The 6,000-nt window shown below is 43.8% G+C and overlaps 1 protein-coding gene across 3 annotated transcripts in view; it reads left to right on the top strand.

Annotated features, from left to right (window-relative positions):
* Window positions 1-1,217: 1,217 nt before the first annotated feature.
* Window positions 1,218-6,000, top strand: part of LOC121567694 (phosphatidylinositol 4,5-bisphosphate 3-kinase catalytic subunit beta isoform-like) — a 61,937-nt gene continuing 57,154 nt past the window's right edge. For all 3 annotated transcript variants that reach the window (XM_041877914.2, XM_045218814.1, XM_045218811.1), the window contains exon 1: window positions 1,218-1,702. The gene's annotated coding sequence lies outside the window, so the exon portion shown is untranslated. The remainder of the gene's footprint in view (window positions 1,703-6,000) is intronic.

The following is a 6,000-nucleotide window of genomic DNA, read 5'->3' as shown; positions in this document are numbered from 1 at the left end:
TTGGAGTGGCATTGGAATTGGTAAACATTTCCATCCATCAGACAAAAGCTCTAGTAGAAATGTCTCACAATATTTATCAAATCTGGGGTCAGATGAGTTTAGTAATGTTATTTCACAATCAGTGTGATAGTCACCCACACATTTACACCCTATACCCCATACAGTGCACTACTTTTGGCCATCTCTGGCACACTACTGGTTAGTTCTGAGACAGCCAGTGCATCATCTAACCAGAAGTTTCCTAAACTCACTCATGGGGTGTGTTCAGTATGACGGTGGGCAACATTGAATTAAACAGAAACGGTACTGAACGGCCAGTTGAAAATCGTTGTGATTATGGTGGCCCAGGGGGAGATTACAGTATGATGTGCTGCATGAGTTTTGCTATTTCAAATGGTCACACCCATTTTAATCAGGCCACACCTCGGAGCAAACGTCCCAAACGGGAGCAAACGTACCCCAAAGGCTGTTGAAAAACGGTGCTCACTGTTTTGGGGAAACGTGTCTTTCAGTACAAACCTTCACGCAACGTAGCAAACGTTGAATCGAACTGAACGCACCCCTGTTCAAGTCAAGAATGACGTAAGAAAATGTCCTCATTTATATAACCAAGTCACCAGGGGGCGACACAGCTCTTTCATTAATCGGTTACATTTCTCCCTGCAGCAACAGTGGACTACTATATCTGACCAAATACATATTTTTTACTGCGTTTTGTCACTGTGCTTGACAAAATATAATGGATCAGAGGACATACGACCAACTTGCCAAAGGGTAAACGTGGTTAACTTGCTGCCCTTTCAATTGATGATGAGGCAACTGACTTGTGTTACATGGTGCAGGCATTATAATTCAATTATTAACACCTAATAAATACCTCTGGCTTATCATTACTTTCTATGAAACGGTTTAGGTCAAAACCATGATTAATCATGTAGCCTAGTTTAATGTGTACTATTAGCCTAGGGGGCTACATGTTGATAATGTAGGTCTATTCACAGTCGGCTAAGCTATATATTAATGTACCGCCATTACAGTTATTAGCATGCAAAATAAGGCATAGTGTACCTATTTGTTTTTAACACAGCATCACAACCAGGCAGGCACCGGCTGGCACAGAAAGCCCTGTATACTGACGGGCTCAAGTCAACACGCGACCCCCTCCCAAAAGAATGGACCGGGATAATCGACGCGCCATCCGCAACGTTGGAATGTTTCAACTGGCAAATTCCACTCGCGTTTCTTTCTTTCATCTCAATTAGTTGGAGAGGTTTCAGAACTTTGTGTTTCCGGGTGAAACCTCGGCCCCGAAGTTTCATGCCGGGGACATGAAGATAGGAGAAGCAAAGCCGGCTGAAACTGAGCACTAGGCTGCAAGAACAGTGTAGGCTACGCAGGGAGGGGGAGAGAGGGAAGGGAAGGGATAGAATAAGAAAAAAACGAACAGCAGCTGAACTGTGCGGGTTTTCACCTTCTGAAAAACAGGAAGCCAACGCCGATCTGCCCACCTGGCCGCATTGTCCTGCGGGAAGAAGACAGCGGGCTCTCACGGATCTTCTTGCCACGCACAGGCATATTTTTATTCTAAAGCCGAACTTTCGTTCTTGTGGATTCAATCGAGAGAAAAACAACTTTTAACTAGGCCTATTTCCTCATTCGTACGGTCGATATTTTCCTATTCCCAACAAAAATATAACTCAAGGTAAGTCCCTGGCACAATTCCGTCGCTACCTCGAATTAGTAGGCTAGCCTACATGAAGGAGTCAGGTGGATTTGAAGTGCTACATTGTATCGAGACCTCACCCAGATGGTTGTTTGAAGTTATAGGCTACATTTTCATTTTTGTCGTGAAAAGATTACTTTAATAATTTTGTCAAACTAGTTTCATGATTGGCTTTCTCTCTGAGCACCCAAGGATGCATTCTGCCTTATCCCTAGTGTTCTCATCCGTCAGTATCGCCCACACCTTGGACCATGTGAACTACAAACCCCCCACCCACCCGAGTTAGGTAGGCTATGCCAAAGATATTTGGACTGTAGTCGTTTTATTAATATGGGCCTTTGAAAGCAGCGACATGTTTTGGTCTCACAATTATTAGGCTATTTATTTACAATGCAGCTGGGTCGGGTATGTTGGGTGTCATTTTCTAATTTTGTTTGGTAACTTGCCATTAAAACTCGGGCTTGACGCACTCGCTCACCCCTCTGCACCCGGTGTAGCCTACTCCTGGTGTATCCCGCTGCTGCTCCCCTCTTTATCTCAGCCTATACAGAACCACGGGTTGACTCTAGGCTACGGATGACACGATGGGGACATGTTTAGGCTACACTTGGTACCATTGCTTTTCTTTGCTGTCGGTTATGTCAGGACTTATTTTGTATGTCATCTATGCCTTCATGTTCTCAAACTGAAGGGAATCCCGCCGCAGTGGTCGATGCCAAAGTGTCACAGGAACATTGACAGAGTGGTAAAATAGGGCACGTCGCATGGACGTTTGCCTCGCGGTAGTTTTAAAATCGGGAAGTTTATGGAGAGGATGGGTAGAATTGAGCGGTTGACCGGCGGATAGTGCATTTCGGGAGTTGAGTCGTGACTGCCTGCCTGCCTGTCAATGTCGTTATAGATGACTGTCTACCATGTCCCCAATAATTAATGAATAGCTTATTCAAGTAAGTGTAGTAGCACACTGTTTGTCATTTTCGCCAGGCCCATTGCGCCACTTTGTCAGCTTGTAGACCTGCCTACACTTGGATAGGCTACCCCTCGAGCACACTTGGTGACAAACAAGATATGCCTAGGTCTAGGACTATGATTCCAAGCAGCCCATGTCTGAGACTTTGACATAGTTATTGCCTAGCCAATGTGATGACACACCTTACCTGTCCTTTAGCTATATTAGTGAATTAAAAGTGATGCAATTTTAGATGCAGTTTCACTTATATTTAATAAACTAAAATGTTCATGCAAGTTTGAGCATGTCTGTCTCTTAGATTCTCTCCCTTAAAGCTGCAATATGTAACTTTTTGGGTGACCTGACGAAATTCACATAGAAAAGTAAGTTATAGATCTGTCATTCTCATTGAAAGCAAGTCTAAGAAGTGATTGATCTGTCCTATGTGCGCTATTTCTATGCTTCCTGTTCTTAAGTTTCGTTTTTGCATCTTTTACTTTCGGTTTTGTACACCAGCTTCAAACAGCTGAAAATACAATATTTTTGGTTATGGTAAAGATATTTCACAGCGGTTTAGATGATTCTCTACACTATACTTATTTTGTCACATATACTGAAATTAGGCAAACTATTAGAATATTAGCGACCAGGAAATGGTGGAGAGATTTCTGCATAGTGCATTTTTAAGTAGGCCGGGTCTAATTATTTGGCAGCATATTCTATAGTGGTTAAAGTGGATACAAACAGTGTGTGACTTATTTTCACTGTACGACTGAGATGAGTACATTTGTGGTCCGCACACCCTTCAGTCCCAAGGGGGCCAACTCTTTCTTCTCCATTGAAGATAAGACAATGGAATTGACACTTGTTACAACTCAGACATGTCTCTCTGTTTCTCTATTTTTTTACCATCTCACTCCAACACACACATTGCTCTATTATTGTCTAAATAATCATTGGATTCAGACGTGTGTGTTTGCAGTGGTGGTGGTTTTGTGAATCAGTGCCTGGCTGGGACCCAAGCACCATGTGTCAGTAAGTCAGTAAGCTTCCCGGAGGAGACGAGGGAGTCATCATGTCACAGGTCAGGGGACCGTCAGGGACACAAACAGGAGTGTGTGTGTACCACAGTGTATCTTTGGCTATGATAGCCAATTACAACACACAACACACACACACACAGCCCCCCAGAGCACTAACACACAGGGTCTGGGTGACTGGAGCCATGAATGGAGCAGTTCTCTCAGTCATGTGAGAGAGAGAGCTCTGTGCCTCCGAGGGGACAATTTGTTTGCATAAACACTTAATACACACACTTGACTTATTTACACATCCAGTACACAAGCACACACACACTCATCGACCTCAGAAACACACTTCCACCACATTAATTCGTACATGGCAATCATGCATGGTTTATCTATGGCCCTCTCATACAGACATACAGTCATAGTAGCCAATGCTGCACACACACACACACAGACACACACACACACACACACACACACACACTATTTTAAGAGTGCGCCCAGAGGGGGGCCATGATTGCAGAACTAATTGTCTTTCAGAGCGTTAATGCACTTCTTGGAAAGAAAGGTCAGACCTGAATTGTCTGTCTGTGAGTGATGATAGGAGACTATTGTGTGTGTGTGTGTGTGTGTAGCCTCATGATTGCACTGTATTCAATAGTGCAGAAAGCGAGGATCATTAGCAAACACATCATGATTAAGTTAACATTTGGAGCACTGATTATACACAGATAGTTATAAGTATTTGCCATTTACTGTAGCTTCTCGTTGAAATGATCATCTACTAATCAAATTAACTTGTATTTAGTTCTCTCTTGAAAGATATGTTATTTTGAGTTGGTCTGTTAGCACTGTGGGAAACAGAGGATATATTTTTAATCTGGCAGCAGGCCAGGCTGCCCCGTGTTGGGGGAGGGGCTGTTCTCAAGCCCCCTCTGAGGTAGTGGGTGGGGAACACTGATAACGCTGCTGACGTCAGTCTCCAGTCTCCTTAACAATGCAGCCCTTTAGACAACCTGCTATTTACTCCACAACCAGGCCTCTCCTAAGAAACTCAATGACTGAGTAAAAGTTATTAAAAGAGCTGTGTCCCATGAAAACTTTGTGTCCCCCACTGCTTATAAAATGACTTGATCTCCCCTTGGTGAACAGTGATAGCTAAAAGGACTGGTTCCTACTGTTCCTACACCTTTAAATTAGCCAGTTGCACTGTGTCTCTCTCTCTCATCTGGACCCCATCATCCAATCCAGCTGGGTTGTGATTGACATCCCCTCCTCCATCTCAATGCATGGTGTGCTGCCATCTCCCCCCTCTCTTCTTTCTCTATTTCCTTCTCTCTATTCATTAAAATACATTTACTGTACTGAAACACTCTTCAGGGACATATACTTCCCACCTGCCTGTTTATACAATATAGTTGAGGTCAGGTGTGTTTGTACAGTAGTCTGTGTTCTTGCTGAATGAATGAGACACCTGCATCTTCTAATACTGCTGCCACACATCCACCATCCTCCTCAACTGTCCTCTCGCTCCCTAACTGCTTCTCACACACACACACACACTTCCTGCTGTCACAGTCAAACGTAATCACCCCTCACAGCCGTTGATGGCTTGTGTAACATCCTCTCCGAAATCCGAAGGGAAGCCAGGAGTGTGTGTGAACAGCTGTGCTCCTGTGTGTGTGTTTGAGGGGGGGTTGTCATGCTCCATCAAACAGTCGTATCCCCTGAGCCAACTACCTTCTGTGGCTTAATATGCACAAAGCACTAGCATTCCCTCCGATGAGGTCACATACATACAGAGATATACAGTAGGTAGATCTACACATAGTAGTGTTAAATATATCATGATTAGCATATACAGGACATGCAGAAATATAGCAACTGTGCCATGTCCAGTGAGTGAGCCAGAGAGAACAGCAGCCTCATGGAATTCTCCACTTTCCTCCTTCACAAGCCAAGACCTGCAAAGGAATTCGGAGCGCAGAGAGGAGAGGAGAGACGGAGAGAGGAGGAGGGATGAACATGGGGAGAAAGGATAGGTACAGCTATGTAGGCAAGAATAAAGGAGGAATGAAGGGGAGGTATTGAAACAAAAGAAAGGAAGATGAATATATTAGTTTGTGTTGTAAAGGAGAGAGGAAATGGGAGTTGAAAAGGTCGAGAGGTCAATGGAAGGAAAAAAAGACTTAAGTAGATGCAGAAAGGCATAGAAAGAGCAGATCTAGTTTTGAATTGAGGTTTGGTGTAGATTTGGAGTTGGATTGAGGTTTGGTGTAGATTTGGAGTTGGATTGAGGT

This window comes from Coregonus clupeaformis, chromosome 6, assembly GCF_020615455.1.
Source record: "Coregonus clupeaformis isolate EN_2021a chromosome 6, ASM2061545v1, whole genome shotgun sequence".
Lineage (NCBI taxonomy): Eukaryota > Metazoa > Chordata > Actinopteri > Salmoniformes > Salmonidae > Coregonus > Coregonus clupeaformis.
Note: the sequence above shows the minus strand (reverse complement) of the source record. Positions and strands in the feature narration are given on the sequence as shown.